At 33.0% G+C, this 20,871-nt stretch overlaps 1 long non-coding RNA gene across 1 annotated transcript; it reads right to left on the bottom strand.

The window, feature by feature from the left end:
* Nucleotides 1–8,886: 8,886 nt before the first annotated feature.
* LOC136043177 (uncharacterized) lies at nt 8,887–17,878 on the bottom strand. Its single transcript, XR_010621566.1, has 2 exons — nt 13,243–17,878; nt 8,887–10,939 (listed from the first exon to the last, which is right to left on the bottom strand). It is a non-coding gene; the product is annotated as an uncharacterized LOC136043177 (long non-coding RNA).
* Between the last annotated feature and the right edge of the window lie 2,993 nt (nt 17,879–20,871).

Below are 20,871 nucleotides of genomic sequence, written 5' to 3'. Positions count from 1 at the left end.
AAGCCAAAAAACTGGTATTCCGAGGTTAAAAAGCTATGTGGCAGGAGTCTTTTCCAGCTTAATTTCAACTTACCAGAGTCCCCTGATGTTAATGCAAATAGTCTAAATAAATTTCTCGCTTCCATTGTCCAGAGCCTTCCAGCATTGCCAATCCAATTATCAACAGGAGCCCCATCCCCCTTTTTCCCGACTGTTTTGCCGTCTGAGATTGAAAGAAGAATTGATAAACTAAGAAAAACAAGTGTTTGTCGTTTGGATATCCCGCTTCCTCTTACTAGAGCCTTTGGTGACTTCCTGTCTAAGCCCTTGTCTGTCCTGTTTAAGGAAATTACTAAGTCTGGGCAAATTCTAACAAATTGGAAACAGGATTTCATTACCCCTTTGAAAATTAAAAACGGAAAGCCTGGCTTTGAGGGCGTTCGACCTATTACACTTACTACTATTTTTTAAAGGTGTATGAAGGATTCCTTGCAGATTTGCTAAGGGAAAAAATCCTACTACTTACTGACCTGAAACAATTCGGAAACCTAAAATCAACTTCTACTTCCCACTACCTCGTTTCCCTTATTGACCACATCGGGAAAATCCTCGAAAAGCCTAATTCCTGGCTAAACTTAATTTTCATTGACCTTCAGAAAGCCTATTGACCTTGTTAACCACAATATTTTAATTGGGAAACTAGAAAGCGAGTTCAATATCGATCCATTACTGGTAAAATTGGTTGCCTCCTTTTTAACAAATAGATCGCAGGTGGTTAAATACCAGAACATTAATCAAATTCTCTCCCTATTTACAATGGCATACCCCAAGGAACTCTCCTAGGCCCCCTCCGTTTTTCAGTCATGATTAACAGCCTCGCGAAAGAAATTCCTGACCGTTGGAAATTGGTTGATGACCTAACGATTGTTGAAAGTTGCTTCGGAAATTTAATAAGCGACCCTATGAGTATCCTCAATGAAATTGGAAGCTAGGCTTCGGACCTAGAAATGACAATAAACCCCTCTAAATCCATGATAATGCCGATTTGTTTCCTCAAATCTTCGCCCTGTTTCCTTAATCTTATCCCTCCTGAAATTTATTCGTCCTCAGTTAAATTACTTGGAGTCACAATTTCTTCAAATTTAAAGTGGGGTATCCACGTTAAAGATATCATCCCCCCTTCTCACTCCTTAAGGTTGTACATGTCTTTTGTCCACCCGCATCTTGAATATGCTTGTCCAGTTTGGCATCCTGGCATTTCCCGTGAAGAATAAGACCAAATTGAGTCAATCCAAAAAAGAGCCTTGCGAATTATTTTCAAAGAAGACAAGGTGCCTTACTCTCTGCTCCTAAACAAAGCTAGTTTGGAAACCCTTGAGCGAAGAAGGTCGTCGTTGTGCCTCCGTTTTTCAAATAATGCAATAACGAACCCTCGGACGGCAAGTATTTTCCCCAAACATCACTCACCATCCAGATTACGACAGCCTCGAGCTGTTTCTGAGCCTATCCCAGTTTTTTCCCCCACTAGCTGCTTTACTTCCAGATATAAGAAAACCTTTGTCCCCTTCATCACAGAAAAAATAAATAAAATAGCCAACTAGTTTCGCCTCTCCTTTTTTTTCATGTGAGATGCCTTAGGTCGTTACACTAATTTGCTTGCCCCAAGCTGTTTTGGTTTAGTTTCCCTTTTAATAATATGTGTTTTATGTGTGTTTTATGCTTCGTTCCTTTTTTTGTGAGTTTTTGGACTTTTTTTAGTGTCCCTTTTAATTTGTAGATATTTATATATTTATTTCCTGTTCTTTTCTGTATTATTAGAAATTTTTGTCCCCTTCCCTTTTTTATGACTTGTATTTTTTCAAGTTTAGTTTGACAATTTTTTATTTCTTTTTTTTACTCATAATCTGATTATTCATTATCATTAGTCTTTTTTGATTTGTTTGCTTTGTTAGTCGACTCCGAAGTCCGAATTCGGCCCTTTGAGGGCTTGTGATAGTAATCTTTTTGAAAAAAAACTTTATCTTACCAGACAAACCCGACGGACCAGACAGACAGACAGACAGACCGGACCGACAGACCAGACAGACAGATAGATTGACAGACAGGCCAGACGGATCAAACAGACAGAAAGACAGACAAACAGACAGACAGACTGAACAGAAAAACCAAACAGACAGACAGACAGAGAGACCGACCAGACATGCAAACGAGACAGACAGACAGACAAACTGACAGACACACGGACATAAATACAGACAAACCAGACAAACAAACATACAGAAATGCCAGACATACAGGACAGACAAAAAGAAAGACAGACAGACAGACAGGAGGACAGAACAGACGGACAGGCAGACCAGTCAGACCAGATAGACAGAAAAAAAGACAGACCAGACAGACAGACAAGAAAGAAAGAAAGACGGATCAAAAAGACAGAAAGACAGACAAGACAAACAGACAGAAGGATCAGACAGACAGACGTACAAACCAGACATACAAACCAGACAGACAGACAGACAGATGGACAGAAAGACAGGCAGACAAACAGACAGATAGATAGACAAGAGAGAAAGAAAGACAGATCAGACAGACAGACAGACTTACAGACCAGACATACAAACCTGACAAACAGAGAGGCAGATGGACTGAGAGACAGAAAGACCAGATAGACCAGACAAAGAGACAAAACAGAGAGACAGAAACACACACAGACCAGACAGACTGACAGACAGACATACAGACAGACCAAACAGACAGACCAGACGAGACAGACAAAACAGACAGACAGACAGACAGACCAGAAAGACAGACGGACAGATCAAACAGACAGACTGACAGTCAAGACAGATAGACCAGACAGACCGATAGACAGACAAGACAAGCTGGACCAGACAGACAGAACAGACAAGACAAACATATGGACGGAGAGACAGAGAGACAGACAGACAATCAATTTCTGTTTACACTTAGGTCATGTTAGGGTCCCGTGATCAATTGAAAAATTATGAGGAAAATAGATCAGTTATTGATGATATGTTCTCAGGTGTTTTGTTTGGTCAGTCGGGATTTAAAGCTGGATTAAAAAAGTACCCTAATGATAGTTCATGCGTTAAATTTGATGATCTCAGTAAATGGGATATATTTAATGGAAATTCGTTACTTTTTTGGAACTGCCAAGCATTCCGATCGGCTAAATGTTCTTTGCTGTTGGCAATGGAGTGTCTTAAATCTCAACCCTTGTTTGTAGGCCTATGTGAAACTCTTTGAGTGATGAGAACCTGAATGTAATGGATTTTTCTGTTCCAGGGTATAGGGTGGAATATAAAGGTCGCTCTTTATATGCAGAGAGGAGGACTAGCCGCTTTAATAAGAAGTGATGTAGGTTATGAGGTAAGCCATGACTTTTCACCCTTGCTTGAAGGTAAAATCAAAACATTGTTTATCTTAATAAGGTCGTCATGGTCAGAAAAGCTACTGTTTGGAATAATATATAAAATGTCATCATTTTCGAAGAAAGATTTTTTAGATGTATTTGAAAGACTTCTGTCACGTCACAACTTGCAAAAGAAAAGAAAAAGGAAGTGTTAATGGGTGATTTCAACATTGATCTATTAAAGCCAGATGATTGAGTTGATTTCCTTAATACAATGTTGTCGTCCTATTTGTACGCTTTAGTAACAAGTCCTACGAAAATAATACATTCTTCGGCAGCTTTAAAAGATAATATATTTGTTGATGGGCAGTTATTAATGGTTGTATGGCCGATGTACTTGTTACTGATGGACCAGACAACCTTATGTTGATGAGTAAAATTAATAGTTTAAAGAGGATACCACCAAAAGATGAGATTAAACATCGAGATTTATAAGAAAATAGTTTGAAAAATCTGGCTGTAAATTTGGAACATGTTGATTTTTCGGAAGTTTTTAAATGGAAATGTACAGAAAAGGCTTATAATTTGTTTATGGATATATTTTTAGCTGAGTTTGATAAATGTTGCCCCTTAAAGAAAGTGAAAAAGAAAAAAAAACCTTCGGAAAGTTTTGATGACGACTGGTATCCTTGTTTCTGAAAAATGAAGAATAGACTGTAAAAAAAAAAACTATTTAAAAGACCCACCGAGTGAGAAACTCCTGACTTTCAAAGAGTATAGAAATCGGCTGAATAAAATTAAACGGTACGCTGAAAGAACTTGTTAAGAAAAAGAGTTTGAACAGATAAATGGAAACAGGAAGCGGACTTGGATTAAAATTAATGAGTCACTGGGGCATAAGAAGGAAAAGACCAGATTAAAATGATGAATTTCAGTGAAAAAAATGCTGATGATCCAAAAGAAATAGTGGAAAATTTATGCAAGTATTTTCAGACGAAGGTTCTAAGCTGTGCCATAAAACAGTTAAAAGATCAAAAAGTCCACCAGTCCCCAAAATTAAACCTCATCATGTTACTTCTGAATTCCTTTTTATAAAATGTGATGAAAATGAAATAAATCAAATAATTATGAGTATGAGATAACAGTCCTTTGGAGTAGATGAAGTATTGTTAAAAGTAGTTAAAGCAACAAAAACAATTGTTATTCCCATTTTGACTCATCTGATTAAATTATCACTTGATGAGGGAAATTTTCCAGAAAGACTTAAATTATCCCGAGTGCTACCCCTTTACAAAAGGAAGTCAAAAAATTAACCGAGTAATTACCAACCCAACTTCATTTTACCTTTTTTTCGAAGATTTATGAGAAAGTAGTCCATAAAAGAATGTATGATAACCTCCAGGAGCAGAATCTTCTATGTGATACCCAATTTGGCTTTTGGAAAGGACTTTCTACGGACCTGCAATTTTCAAATTGGTTGATTGGGTGAATGATGCATTTGATAAAGGTCTAATACCCGCAGCTTTACTTTTAGACATTAAAAAGACATTTGAAACTGTTGATCAGGATAAATTACTTCAAATTCTTGAATCCTTTGGTGTACGTAATGTGGCTTTAAAATGGTTTTGTTCGTATCGTCTTAATAGAGCTCAAGTTGTATGAAATACAAATGCAACATCAGAGTGCCATCTTTTACCATGTGGAGTGCCACAAAATTCAATAATGGGACCACTGCTTGTTCTCATATATATTGACTATTTAAAATATTACTTATTTGAAGCTAATATCATAATATTTGTATATGACACACTTCTTTTTGTTGCATGTGAAATGCCTCCTTTATTTAAAAAAATGGATATTGCTCTGACTGAATTTATACTGTGGGCTGATTCCCAGTATTTGACACTAAATTATGGTAAAACAAATTATATTTTATTTTCTAGAATCGGATCAGTACAAACAGACCTCAATTTAATTGCAAAAAAAATAATAAAATAAATGGAGTAAAAACCTGTAGACATCTCGGATTTTTTATTGATCAGACTATTTCGTGGAATGAACATGCCAAATTGATTGGTGACAAACTTTCAAGGTCCCTTTGAGTTATCTGTCGTCTTAAATTCTGTTTCCCTAAAAAAAAATCCTGAATATGATGTATAGTTCTATATTCCATCCTCATTTGTCTTATGGATGCTCTATATGGGCAAGTAATTTCATCTCATGTTATAAAAGAATCCAAATCCTCCAAAATAAGGCCATTGAAATTATATCACCTCTTCAGCATTCAGATAGTATTAACCTCCATTTCAAACTTACTAAAATATTCGGTGTGTCAAAGACTAGGGATTTCCAGATTGCAACTTTTTGTTTTAAATATTTTAACACCTTCCTTCCATCGTCATTTGATAATTTATTCACTTTAAATCAAGATTTCCAAACTTAAGAAACGCAAAATTCATTTGACATTGTCCACGAGACACCGTCAACAAAAAAAGCTTCTTTTTAATTAGATTTTTTGTACCAGCTATCTGGAATTAAATCCCCTTGGAAATCCAGAACTCAAACAACCTTATTACCTTCAAGCGAGTAGTGAAGGGTCTTTACAGAAATACTGTTTAGATTTGAATATTGTGCAGTCCTCCTCTTTTCGGTCTTTTTCTTTTATTTTCTTTTATAGTTTTTCTTCTTTTTTTCTCTTAGTCACCCTCCTTTTTTCTCTTTTTTTCTTTTTTTGAAAAATCCAGTTGATTCGTTGTTTCTGTTAGTTGATTGTTTAATTATTCTTTAGTTACGTTTCTGCCCTAGTCAAGCACTTTTTTGCTTTCCTGGCCGATTATGTACATGTAATTATGTGTTTTTGTTTAAATATATAGGATTGAATTGAATTGAATTGAAATGAATAAATATACCTTAAAACAAGTAAAACTTAAATTGAATATGCAAATCAAGCTTGAAACAAACACCAATCATTACAAAGAGGAGTTAGGGTTTTGCCCCCTTCTCTCACTGTAATATTGTGATCTCATTGTCATCACTACGTATGCATTTATCCAGGCTGTATCCAGATTTCTTTCTGAGGGAGGAGGGGTTAAAAACGATTTTTGTTGGGGGGGGGGTGTAAAAACGCATAAATATATTAATTTTGTTGGTTTGTATTATATTTTACAAGTCACAAACACATTCCATCATTTCTGTAGATGGGAAAAGTAGATGGGATGGAAAGTTACTCCATGGAGAACTTCTATCTTAGAACATTCTCGCCCTTACAGAAAATTTCCAAAAGAAAACTTTATAAGAGATTAACTAGAAAAAAGCATAAAAAGTTAAGCTTTAATCTATAGAACAAAACGGGCTGTATAGGCTATAATGATATAATGTAAATTGAATACATTTGTCATCAACAAGATGTTATGTTGGATCTCCGAATTTTTCTTGAACCTTACTGTTTGTTTTTGATTAACATGAAAAATATTGTCTATCAATTATAGCAAGACCGAATCTAGGAAGTAGGATGAGGGGACTGACCCCCACCCCCCTCCCAAAAAAGCAAACACAAAAAAAGTTTCTCTAACACAAAAAGAAGTATTAAAATTGCATAAAAAAAGTTTTGAATAATTTTTAAGGTTTCTTTTTGCAACCCCTCCCCCAATAAAATATTGGATACAGCAAACGCCGGGGAAACGCCGGTCAGCACAAATATACACTATTTCTTTAGGCGAGCAAGAATTATTTACGCATTTATTTATTATTTTAAACAGTTCGTAGTAACGAACTGAATGTAAGGACCCATCTGGCTCAATAGTAACCAAAACTCTAAGAAATTTGTGCTGTATTCGCCACGTCAATTTATATTTTATAAGAAATTTCGAAACTTCTTAAGTCAGTTTTTAAGAGATTTAAGCTAAAGAAAGTGACTTTCATCGAACAAAACACGAAGGAAAAGAAATCTCCGCAGAATTTAGACGGATAAACACGATAAAGAACACTTAAAATTGATTTCTGAGACAATGAGGATACGGGTGAAAACCAAAAAGTTACTTTCTTTTCTGTTTATTCTACTTTTGTTTTATAATAAAATTGAAACAGATGTAGAATGCCATAATTTTGCCAAAAAGAATCTTTTACAGTAATTTGGTAAGATTACGAGTACAATTTTTGTCAGGGCGTTTGCAACGCTGGCCTGCAAGGAAATTCCAGATTAGAAAAGAAACATACCACATTCAAGGGAGGACTGATTAGTGGAAAGAACATGAAAAACTGAGCAGAGAGGCTTAACCTCTTAATGGGTTTAGACTTCCTTACCGGCTTAGATTCTTAAAAGGTTTAAACCACTTAAAAGAGACGTTGAAATGTGATACTTTTACAGGGACTTTAACAGGAATTAAAAATTATTAGTGCGACTGATACTACAGCGTTATACAGCATAACTAAAAGATTTAAAAAGCTTCAGTTTAATTATAATAATTTGAAATAAATTGGAGGTATCAGTGTTTTTACATTCTAATTGATATTTTCTGAAACTCGGCTTATTCCTTTGTTTTTACTTATCATTATGAGCAAAGCTAATGTGCAGAACGTATGCTGCTGTAAAAAACCCTGAACACAAATTGTGGCTTTTTGTGCTACTATGCTTGTTTTGTTAAGACGGTTCTTTATCTACAGCCTGGCACAAAACCAAAGCAGAGTGAAAAAAAACTTACACTCTTTCGCAGGTCTTCATAATCAAATTAATTTCACTGGGTAACGCTAGATGGCGTATATTTTTATCTCTCTGACAAAGTGGGGCTTCCTCTCATGAGCTTCCCATACTCTTTGAGTTTAATTAAACTACTTAACTAAATCTTATAAAGGGTTAATATTAATACTTGGATTATTCTCTTTTTTATTTTTAGTATAAAATCAGTTCCTAAGTTTACGTAGGTTTGACCAATATTTTATGTAAGAAATAATAGACCCTTTTTTTCGTCCATGAACCAGTTAAGCCTAATTTCTTTGATATTTACTTCTGTATTCTGGCCTTAGTTCTTTAGCGTGATAACAAAAATCGTCAAAGATCAGTTTAACGGTTGTGGGTTTTTTTTAAACCTAATTATGCTTGCGGACTGCTGGGACAATTACTTGCTTCCAAATGCTAATCATAATATAGATTCCTCAACACGGGGTTGAAAAATAATAATAGGCCCGATGTACTTCCACCAACTTTCAAATGGCACATTTTTCTGATTCAGATATTTTTTAGGCAGACAAGAAAACTGCCAGAGATCCATCTCTAAGCCATCTACTTAGACACCATCATTGCGGTAATTTTTTTGCATAAGGCATTATGCTAGTACGCCCTATCTGATGTTCCTATCCTTTTGAAGAAGAAACTTCACGAAATCCCCCCAATCTGATAATCCACAAATCTTTTCATAATTAGATGCTCGTATCCTCATGGAGAAAAAACTTACTAAACCCACTAAATCTAATTAGCTCCAAATTATGACCTAATCAGATGCTCATATCCTCGTATAGAAGAAAATTAGTAAACACACTCAATCTAATAAGCTTCTATTTTTTTCATAATAAGATGCTAAAAGAATCATATTTTCTTGGAGAGGAAACTTAACAAAACTCACTCAATCTGTCAGGCTTCAAATCCTTTTTGAAGTAAAATTCTAGCAATCCAATTACCAAAAAAGATGCATAATATTTAAATAGTTTAGATCATGGATGGCAAGGAATAAAATAGTCAGCATTAACACAGTTAATTCATTCTAGACGACTTCAGCGCTTTTAAGCAGGTTAGTCTCCAAAGTTGGTATTCAGAAACTATTAAATATTTGTAAAATTACAATAAAATTTAATTAATTATATCCAAGTTGCTTGTAATAAAATACTAAGCAACGATAGTGGATTTTTCTTTAAGAAAAAGAAGACGACTTTTCTTTTTCGGATGTAAAATTGGTCTTGTCGCATGAATTATCATGGAAGTTGAAGAGCTAGTGATGATAATATAAAAGGGTGATTAATCCACACGGTGGGGATCAACGTAAAATGGTTAATCAACATTTGGACAAAGTATATTTACGGAAGATCAAACTGACACAAAATAAAATTAGCGTGCCTGTTTAGTTTGGTTCAACTCCCCATTTCTCAACCAATGATTACTAAGGCTTTAGGAGGAATTGATTCGTCACTTTCAGCAAATAATGAAAAAAAAATATTATTGGTTCATTAATATTGCTTTTAAATTTCATTTATAAAATACATCTCTGATGCTACAACTTATTCATAAACTGAAAGGAGGAGTAATAAAAATTGAAAGTTTAAGGCCCATCTGAACATCATTGTCACATCTAGAGGAAATGTTTAGCTTTTTCATGCTTCTGGCACAATTAAAAAAAACGTCTACTAAATTATTCTCCGAGGGGGAGCCAGTAAGACCTCTTGGCAGCTTTGTTTAGGAGAATTATATTGATCGAACAGGCGAGTGCATCGATCAGCTAATCCTCACTTTGAAAACTACTTAGCAGACGGTGTTGTCACTATCTCAGAAGCGGAGAAACGTCAGATACAGCATCTGGGTGTGACACGATAAAAGTTTTTTGCCCCAGCCCTAGACACCTATGTGATAGGCTAAAGAGATATAAAATATGAATTTCTTTAGGTGACACGATCAGCAAAGTAGAACTGATAAAAAATGTGGTTAATTTATTTATCTCCTTTATTAGTTTAGAAGTAAGATAAATCAATGTAAATTTCAGTCTGGTAGTGATAATTAAAAAGCCTTTTGATAATTTAATTTTAGAACAAAAAGCTAAAAAAATAGTTTTAATTTTTTTTAGGCATGTGGAGCAAAAATGAATGTCGCTGTAGAGTTTGGGCAAAAAAACGTAAGTATGTAAAGTTGGTAATAAATGTGAGCTTGTAAAACATATTTTTGTGAAGGTGGGAGAAAAAGTGAAGTTTGGACAAAAAAAGAAAAAAACACGAGAATCTCAAGAACTAACTAAGATGGACTTTGGACAGCTTTGAAAACTTAATTTTTTTTCATGCTATTTTAAGGTCTGGTAATAACATCTACTTAAAGCAGATGCTATTCCAAAACTCTCTCTAATGTTTAAGAATGACAATACCCAAGTCAATTTACCACAGTTCAAGCAAATACCGTTAACTGATAGTCTTACTAACAATGACGTTTCCATGAGCTAACAGAAATGCTAAGCATTTTCTCTAAGATTTTCAAGCAAAATTGTCTTAATAATTTCAAAGTTTCGGGCAAACTCATAAGGGGGATCCTAATCATATATGATTTAATTAGTTGAAGTGCCAAGTCTATTTTTGAGCTAAGCCCTTCATGCACAAAAACATTGGTGATTATGTAAAAAAAGTATGTAATTTTTTACAATCTAGCCGTTTTTCAGCTGTAATAACAAAATTCCTAGCCAATAGTTTTATTTAAAATGGTGTTTCTGTGAGCTTGCAAGTCGTTGGTAACAAAAGTCATGATTACAAAAGAAAAGTAAACAAATCAAATCGTTTTTCTAAGAAACACGCTGGACATTTCCAGTAGTATTCAAAAGCCGATCAGAATGACTCGTTTCCCTGCAATAAATATTTATAGAGAATCCATAACTGCTGATACTTCTTTAAGTGAACAAAGTATTTTATAGGTTTCTTACAAATGCCACCATATATAGGCTAGGATAGTAGGCTATGCTAAATTTTCTTCCAAGCTTGTATCTTTTCAAATTTCCAACCCAAAAGTAATAATTATTAGATAAAATTTATGTTCTACAAACTAATAAAAAGTAGTTAATAATCAATGCGAATTAACAGTAGGATGGCAGAAAAAAAAACAATTAGGCTAATAAAGAAAAAATAATCAGTTAACGGATGGTAGTGGATTAGCTTCTTGACAAAGAAATAATTCCTCTTAATTAACATACCAATCAGATAGAATAAGAATCTATTGAGATACGAAACTTTGACGCTGTACGCTTTAAACGAAGTTCAAGGCTATTAGTGCTACTGACAATTCAGCGTTACCCATTGGAGTAACTAAAGAGAAACTAAAAGCACGTTTGATTTAATATTTTTATTAAATAAAAAAAGTAGTTATTTTTAACTGAAAGTAAGGAGCGACATTAAAATTTAAAACGAGCAGAAATTACTTGGTATATGAAAGAGGTTGTCCACTCCTCAACGTCCCGTTCTTTACTCTAAAGTTTGACTCTTTCTCTCAATTCTACTTTATAAAACATTAAATAACTTTAGCATACAGAGCAGGACACTGAGGAGGGGACAACCCCCTTCATATACCAATTAGTTTCTGTTCGTTTTAAGTTTTAATCTCCCTGCTTATTTTCAGTTAAAAAAAACTATTTTTGTATTTAATTTCTGGGCGTTTTTGAACTAATGCATGTTTTGGCTCTCCACACGCAAATAATTAAAACAAAATATTTATATTAGTTTTTTTGGCTAAATAGCTTTCTCTTAGTTTTAATTGGGAGATTTTGAGAAATACAGAGCAAGGGAGGAGGCCTAGTTACCCTCCAATTTTTTTTATTACTTATATAACGAACTTCTATATTGGTATGTTTTTATTGCGTGTATAAGTGGGTTTAACCCCTCGTGAATACCTCGTTGTTCAAATAAAGCTTAACTTTTGTTATAATTCCTTAAGAATTACCCTGAGTCACAAAGGCCGTAGAATAAATAGTTGAAATTACTAAAAATACTTTAGCTTAAAGAGCGAGGTATTACGAGTAAGTAAACCCCTCATATGCGTAATAATTTCTGTTTGTTTAAGCTTTAATGCTCTTCTTTACTTTCAGTTGAAAAATTTTCATTTTTTTTTTTTTTTTTTTTTTTTTTTTTTTTTTTTTTTTTAATAATGCTAGAATGCTAAAGAATGCTTGAATGCTAAAGACCCACAATCGATTAAAGATCATTGAAATTCTCTTCAACCATGACAAATTTCTCCATGGAAAGATCCTTCCAAGTAACCACCCTAAAGTTTTCTCACCCCCCCCCCCCGCCCAACCAAAATCGATACCCCTGAAAATGTCTTTACACTTCCCAGTTATTCTAGTTATTAGGGTTTTTGACAACAAAATTGCTATCTCAGAATTTTGATCCGGTGACTTCGGGCAAAAATTGAGCGTAGGATGGGGCCTAGATGCCCTCTAATTTTTTTGGTCTGATTGTGTGATTTTCTTTAAGATTGTTTGATTTTTAGGGGTGTTTCCTTCTGTTTTCTAAAATGAAGCCAATTTTCTCAGGCTTGTAAGTTTTGTTTGGTAAGACTAATCTTGATGAAACTTATATATTTAAAATCAACATTAAAATGTGATTCTTTTTATATAACTTATGATTCTTATGATATATATATTTTGATTTCGGTTATTATTGAGCCGGATCACTCCTGATTACAGTTCGTTACCACGAACTGTTTGAATTGAATTACAATCAAAGATCTTAAATGTATGTAGAACCAGCCAATAATTTTTTTTCAGTATTATTTTGGTAGGAAACTAGCTTTTATTTATCAGAAGAAAGTTCCAACTAGGCTAGAACGCAGAAATTGATGTAATTTTAAAAGCAAGTACACTAATGTGTACGTGGACATTATGCAACACTAGCCAGTTCCAATGCAAAACAAACCTGTTGCATTTATTCACCCAGCCATTCCTTTGCCTTCAGCCCGATTTCAAGGAAAAATAAAAGATGAAAACAGTTAATATTTTATGTAAATTTTATACAGTGTTGAGATAGTTTTTGTTGTTTTATATATCAGAGGCAATTCCCTCTCAACAATTTCTTATTATTATAATAGAGAACATAAAATGAACAGAGAAGGAAAAAAGACTAACAAGGAAAAAAGACTAAAAAGACCAACAATGTACCCGAACTCTAATTAAAACAAATTGATCTAAAACAATTGATCGGAATCCGAAGTCCAATTAAAACAAAATTAATAAGCCGGGCGTAAGTAATAGGCTGGAAAAAAGACTGCGTATGAATTCGAACAAAATTATCCACATTGCTTTCACGAATAGCAGCTGCCCTCTTCAGTTTCCTACACTCTTCCTTTATTTTCACGTTCTCTTGAATCACACAGGACATCACATGGGCTACCAGTCTCTGAAATAAAAGAATTATAAAAGTATATATAATAAACAAATTTTAATCATATTTTTAATTAATTTTACTTTTATATTTTATAAAATACTTAATAATATTTTGATCAAGGAAAAAGCAATACCACAGCATTGAAAAAACCGCCAAAAAATTAAATAAATTTCAACAAAAGACCAAAAAATAAAAGAATTAATTCAAATACCCGACAAAAGTAAAGTGAGCTAATCGCCGATATCCTCGATTTGCAAAACAAAAAATAAAAATAAAAACAACAAACAAATATGAACTGCCATCGACGGATACTAATGAACAACTGAGAAATATAAGATAAAATTCATTCACTCAAACTAAAGAAGTAGCAATTGAATAAATTGGACAAATAGGTACTCTTATTTCTTATTTTAACAATTTCATTTATTTCAGATACCCTTTGAAACCCAAGGGATCGAGTCCGTATTTGATTATGTGATTGGGAAAGTGGTTCAACATTTATTTTAGGGATTACTGAAGTATCGCCTTGTCTTTTGAGAAAAAGAATTTATTCTTTTCTCTTTTGAGAAAAATTTTATTCTTAAATCACCTGAATCTCTCTTGAAAGTTAGATCTAAATGTCGGTATTTATAAACTTCATCAGCTTCTCTGTAGCACCGGACAATACCTTTGTCTTGTGAAATTAGGCTTGCTTGGTTAAATAAAACAGTATGGTCTGAATTATTGAATATATATGTTCTGAGACGGCAAAGTCAAATTTTTCTGTATTGTCCACTTTTTAAGAGTGTTATTAATTGAAGTAGAACGCTGAGTTAATATATCCGTTAAGTCTTTAATCAGTTCTTCTGATCTGCAAAAGACCACAAAAGTCAGAAATTCTGTAAACACTGGAGTTTTCATCTATCGTGAATGGGTATTTACCTAAGTAGATTTGGGAACTAATAGTTTTTCCGGGTCTATTGTAAGTGAAAATATTAAATTTCCTTAGAATTTGGGAAATGTGGTCTGAAACCCCTCTAACGCACGGGAAACTAGGATAAACTGAATTTCCAGTTAACCTCTGCATCCAGGAAACATGGAGAACAAACTTGATATACTCTATCAACTAGGGAAGTGACCACTCCTCTTTTCACAGCAGGAGAATGATTAGAGGAGTAATTTAAGCAACGGTCACTGTGTTTGGGTTTTCTATAGACTCCAAACTCGAAGCATGTATTATGACAGTGAGCCAGGACATCTAAGAGAGAAAGAGGCCTTTGTACTTCTAGTTCCCGAGTAAATTCAGGTTTTGGGTCCAAGGAGTTAAGCAAGTGAAGGAGAGATTCTACAGATTCGTCACCATGCTCCCACAAAAATATCATATTTAAAACGAACCCAAATGTTTGGTTTACAAAACTTTGCAAAATAGTCTTTTCTTCAAGGTTTTCCATCTAAATATCAGCCTCAATTGGTGAAAGGGAGCACCCATTGAAATCCTATATTTCTGTCTATAAGGAAATGCCTCTATAATAGAAGTAAATAGAAGTTCTGTTACAAAGGGCTTTAAGTGAAACAAGTGTCTGATTCGAAAGTTTAGATTTTTTGATATAGATGGGTTAGAACTAAGTTTATGCTCCAAATTCCTGTAGGCCCTTTGAGGATCACAATTGGTATAAATTGAATCCGCATCAAAACTTTCCAGTCTTGTCTGCTTAAATCAACTAATAACACCTTTAAAAGGCAAAAAATATAAGAAAATTTGGACTCTGCCCTCCCGTAACACATATTTAATAATCCAGACCATGCTGTTTTATTTAACTATGCTAGCCTAATTTCGTTTGACAAAGGTATTGTACAGCACTGAAGAGAAGCTTTTAAAATTGATAAATACCATCATTTAAGTCTAGCTTTGAAGAGAGATTCAGGTGATTTAAGGATAATTGGGTAGTTTTTCAGTTTTCTCAAAAAAGAAGCCGATACTTTAGTAATCCCTAAAATAAATATTTAACCATATATTTAAAATATTTACATATATTACAATATTTAAATATTTATGGCTGATTGTGTATGGCTATGCTGTTTGACCTATGTAGCTGTATGGATGAGTAGGGTTAAGGCCTCATTCAAGTACTGATCTATATTAATTACTAATGTAGGAAAACAGTCTTCCTTTTCTTCTTTTGTCTTTTTTACTTGTATGTGCTGTTGCATTGGTGATTTCTTTTTTCATTATATTATTCCAGGTCGGATGCAGTGCTGGCGAAGAAGATTTTTTTTTTGTTTTCTCCCCGAAAGACCTTTACCCTGCTCCAGGTTTTTAACCTGATATTGTTAATTGTTGGTGAAATGGCGCATATGCAGTTTCTTTTTTTCATGATTATGTATTTATTGAGCTATTTACCTTGGTATTATTTTTGGACCTTGATTGCTGTATTTTGATTTGGATGTTGGCTTGATTTGGACTTTGCTTTATAATTTAATGCAACAAATACGAATATTAGCCTCGGAAATAGGAACGATTTTTCGAAAGTTAGTAAGTGTAAGAGTCGTTGTTTTCTCTGCCAAGATTATTTATCCCACGGACTTCTGTTAAGAGTACATTGTATAAAAAAAAATTTGCATGCAAGTTACGTGGTACTGTTAATTGTAAAACAACTAATATAATTTACCTATTAGAATGTGTACCTATTAAATGCTGCCTACAATGTGTGGGGGAAACAACTAATAATATATATTTATATATAAAACATTTTCTGGACACAAGACAACAGTTAATAAAGAAAAAACTAATAGCTATCTAGTTCAACATTTTGATAATGGTATGTACTCCATATCAGATAAAACTATCAAAATTTTAGAAAATTTTGAGTTAGAAAATTTAAATAATGAAGAGAAGAATAATAGACTACACAAACAGGAGGATTTCTGGATCCATACTCTTGGTACAGCTTATTCTTTTGGGCTAAATGATCGTGAATTAAAATACGGAGACATGTCTCATGTTGTTGTGAAATGATATGATGGTTTTATAGACCATCCTTCTTTTACTTGTCAAACAGTTCGTAGTAACGAACTGTAGTAAGGAGCGACCCGGCTCAATAGTAACCAAAACTCTAAAAAATAAATTGTTGATGCCAATAGCTACGTCAAAGAAATAACATTTTAATGCTGATTTTAAATATATAAGTTTCATCAAGTTTAGTCATACCCATCAAAAATTATGATCCCAAGAAAGTTTGGAAAATACTTTAAGTGTCTTATTTTAGAAAATAGGGGGAAACACCAAATAAAATTCATATTTACTTAACAAAAATCACACCGTCATATTCAGCGTATCAGAAAACCCTGGTATAGTAGTTTCAAGCTACTATCTACAAAAATGTGGAATTTTGTAATTTTTTGCCAGAAGGCAGATCACGGATGCGTGTTTATTTGTTTTTTTTGTTTCTTTTTCGTTCCCAGGGGTGATCGTATTGAACCAGTCGTCCTAGAGTGTTGCGAGAGGGCTCATTCTAACGGAAATAAAAAGTTCTAGTGCCCTTTTTAAGTGACAAAAAAATTGGAGGGCACCTAGGCCCCCTTCTACACTAATTATTTTCCAAAAGTCACCGGATCAAATCCCTGAGATAGCCATTTTATTCAACGTATTCGGAAAACCTTATAACTATGTCTTTGGGGACCATTTACTCCCCCGCAATCCCCATTGGAGGAGCTACAATCTACAAACTTTGACCAGTGCGTACATATAGTAATGGTTATTGGGAAGTGTACCGATGTTTTCAGGGGGATATTTTGGTTGGGGGAGGGGTTTACAAGAGGGGGATATGTTGGGGAAACTTTCCATCGAGGAATTTGTCATGGGGGAAGAACAATTCCATGAAGGGAGTGCAGGAATTTCCAGCATTAATTGAAAAAAAATATGAAAAAGTTTTTTAAATTGGAAGTAAGGAGAAGCATTAAAACTTAAAATGAACAGAAATTATTACGCATATAAGGTACTATCTCCTTCTGATAAATTGCTGTTTACGCTAAAGTATTTTTAGTAATTTCAACTATTTATTCTACCGCTTTTGTGATTCAGGGAACATTATTAATGAATAGGGATCAAAATTTAAACTTTAGTGTAAAGAGCGAGGTACTGTCGAAGGGGTTAACTCCCTAATATATGTAATAAAAACATGAGAACACAAAAGTGCGTTACGTAAGCTAATCTATATGTTTTAAAAAAAATATAAATTTCGTTTTAATTATTCCTCTGCAGAGAGCGAAAATCATAACATGCATTGAATCAAAAACGTTAAGAAATTGAATAAAAAACAAGATTTTTTAACTGAAAGTAAATTTCAGTAATTGAAACTTAAAACGAACAGAAATTACTTTTTATATGAAAGGGGCTGATTCCTCATCAACGTCCCACTCTTTACGCTAAAATTTTTTACTGTTTTAAAAAGTAGAGCTGAGAGTAAGAGCGAAACTTTAGCGTAAAGAGTGGGGCTTTGATGAGGAATCAGCCTCTTTCATATACGAAGTAATTTCTTTTCATTTTAAGTTTTAATGTCACTCCTTACTTTCTGCTTAAAAAAACTTGTTTTTTTATTCAATCCTACTAATCGTAAAATACGATCGAGAGGACATAAGAAAAACAATAGAAAAAATGAATTAGATTTACATACGTTTTCTAAAGATCTATGCCAGCTACTTGAATCTAATGGTATGAATTCCGTAATAAAATGTCTAAATAAATTATTCAAGAGGAATTTAATCAAACTTTTCTGGATTGTTAAGAATAATATAGCTTTTTAAGCTTTTTATAATGTATTACTTTTTTTTAAAGTAATATGCGATACAATTTGCATTCTAACTAAAACGAAGTTCTTATAAGAAAAAAACGAATAAGTTTCATAAGATTGGTAATAAGGACAACAGATTATATTTGCCTATTAATATTATTTGTAAGCACATTGAAGATATGAATTTACCAGAAGTTTTAAATCAGCGGGAAGTGAAACAGGCCCTTCCTAGTAATTTGAATTATAATGAAAGTCCAGTTTTAATTTATAAATTTTCAAAAACTATTAGGCAAATGATTTTTTAATTCTAATTTAATACTTAAAAGATTGGATAGTGATATAAATTGGAAACCTGTTTGTAACTGTAAGCAACTTGGCCCATTTGTAAATTCCTACTTACCAACATGTTGTAACAGGGGACTTGTAAATAATAAAACAAGATGATTTTCAAATTATAATGAATAAAGGAGCTAATTTCCGTCTTTCTCATCATTTGAAACCATCGAGTATTCTTGGAAGCTCGGAAAATGATTTTGATTTATTTATTGATAAGTGGTGTAAGAAAGAGAATAAAAATAAAGAGAGTTTTCACAATTGGAAGAATTTAATTATTAGTAGAATACGAAATAAAATATTTACTAACTTAAAAAATAGTAACACTAAATCATTATTTTATAATGCTAGGATAAAACAAATAATTTACTTAGACCACACTGCTTTTCCATTTACGAAGAATTGATTGACGAAAAACGGGTTTAAAATAAAATATATAAACCACACTTTATCTGACAAGAATAAAAATGCTCATATTTTATTTTTGTTGGCTAAAGTGTGGTTTATATATTTTATTTTTGTTCACTGCTTTATAAAAATTAAACCCATTTTTTCTTCAATCAATTTTTTGTAGGATAAAACAAGCAATTGCTAATCTACAAAATGAATTTGTAATTGTGCCGGTGAATAAAACTAATAAAAATTCTGCCATAATTTGTCGGAAGCTGTGTTGTGATATTTTAACAAGGGAGTTATGCAAGACTAATGCTTACGAAAAGGTGAATTTAGAGGATGAGAATTCAATTGAAAAAACTGAAGAACTACTTCTTAAAAAAATTTAATATTAGAATTAATGACAAGGATAAAAAGTTCCCTTTCCTATATTGGACTGTAAAATTTCATAAGAATCCCCCTAAACCAAGGTTTATTGCTAGAGTAGCTAGATATCCAACCCCCATTGCTGCTATTGAACTCTCCTTAATTTTCAAGGAAATTATAAATAAACTTAAAATTTATTGTTCTGGCATTAAAAAATTTTCGTTTTTAATCCATATTGGAATGTTAACAATTCACTGCAGGTGATAGACTCTCTAACAATGGTTTCAGCTAAAAGAACTGAGTCTTTCGATTTTGCGACAATGTATACTAATATATCACTTTTAAATTAAATTTATCACAACATTTAAATTATTAGATAATTTAAAAACGGTTATCAAGAAATCTTTCCTCTTATCTAGTAAGATGTTCTTAAAAACAGACACTTATAATAAAAAAATTATATGGACAAACTGCTTTAAGACTAAAATTAGCTCGAGATGTTACAGCTTAGATATGATTTTTGATTTATTAGAATTTGTGTTATATAATACTTATATAAGATTTAATGGTAATTTGTACAAGCAAATCGTGGGAATTCCCATGGGGGGGGAGGGAATTCTAGCCCATTTATAGCTGACTTGTTTTTAAGTCAGCTTGAATATAAATATATGACGAATAAGAATAATCCAAATAATTTAAAACATGTTTTGTCAAATAATAAAATATATTTACACGATATTTTGGTTTTAAATTGTAAGGAATTCATTGATATATCTAAAAAGATATATCCATCATAACTCACTCTTGAACCTAGTCATAGCACTGGTCTAGTTTAGTTTTCATTATAACGAACTTTTAAATAAATACGAAAAGAACTATCTTGAAATACTTAGCGAAATCTTTGGCAGATTTTGTTTTTCCTAGTTATTGAGTTTGGCGTGTCCCTAGTTTTTGACAGTTGATTTTCAGAGGATTTTGCATATATTGTCGTTTCAAATGGTCTTATTTTGCATTCATTTCCTTGAGTTTTATCTAGGTCACATTTACATTAATAGATAATTTTTGACATAGTGAAAAATTTTAAATTATTGTTTAGTTTTAATAGAGATTGTTAATTGGTAACTTAATTACATGAGAGCCAGAATTAAGGTATGATAAGCTTGTTTTGGTGTTACTTGGTTGTTTTACATTTGTTTTTTCATAGACATATACTTTGGGGGTGATACCTAACACGGGGATGCCATAAGAAATTTGTTGTAGGCACGCCACTTGACTGGGTAGGGAATTTAAAATGCTGAAACCCTATAGGCAAGTGTGTATTCTCTTGATGAGCCCTTGTGTTGGATTGTTGCCTCTGAATTATTTGTCTTTTTTTGTTTTTAATATTTGGTAAATGACGACTTATACTTACTTACGACATGACTGCCTGTCGACGGATTATTCTTTATGGTTGATCGTGTATGACTATGCTGTTTGACCTATGTAGTAGTATGAACGAGTAGGGTTAAGGCCTCATTCAATTACTGATCTATAGTACTTATT

Source organism: Artemia franciscana, unplaced genomic scaffold (assembly GCF_032884065.1).
Source record: "Artemia franciscana unplaced genomic scaffold, ASM3288406v1 Scaffold_3570, whole genome shotgun sequence".
Taxonomy (NCBI): Eukaryota; Metazoa; Arthropoda; class Branchiopoda; order Anostraca; family Artemiidae; genus Artemia; species Artemia franciscana.
Note: the sequence above shows the minus strand (reverse complement) of the source record. Positions and strands in the feature narration are given on the sequence as shown.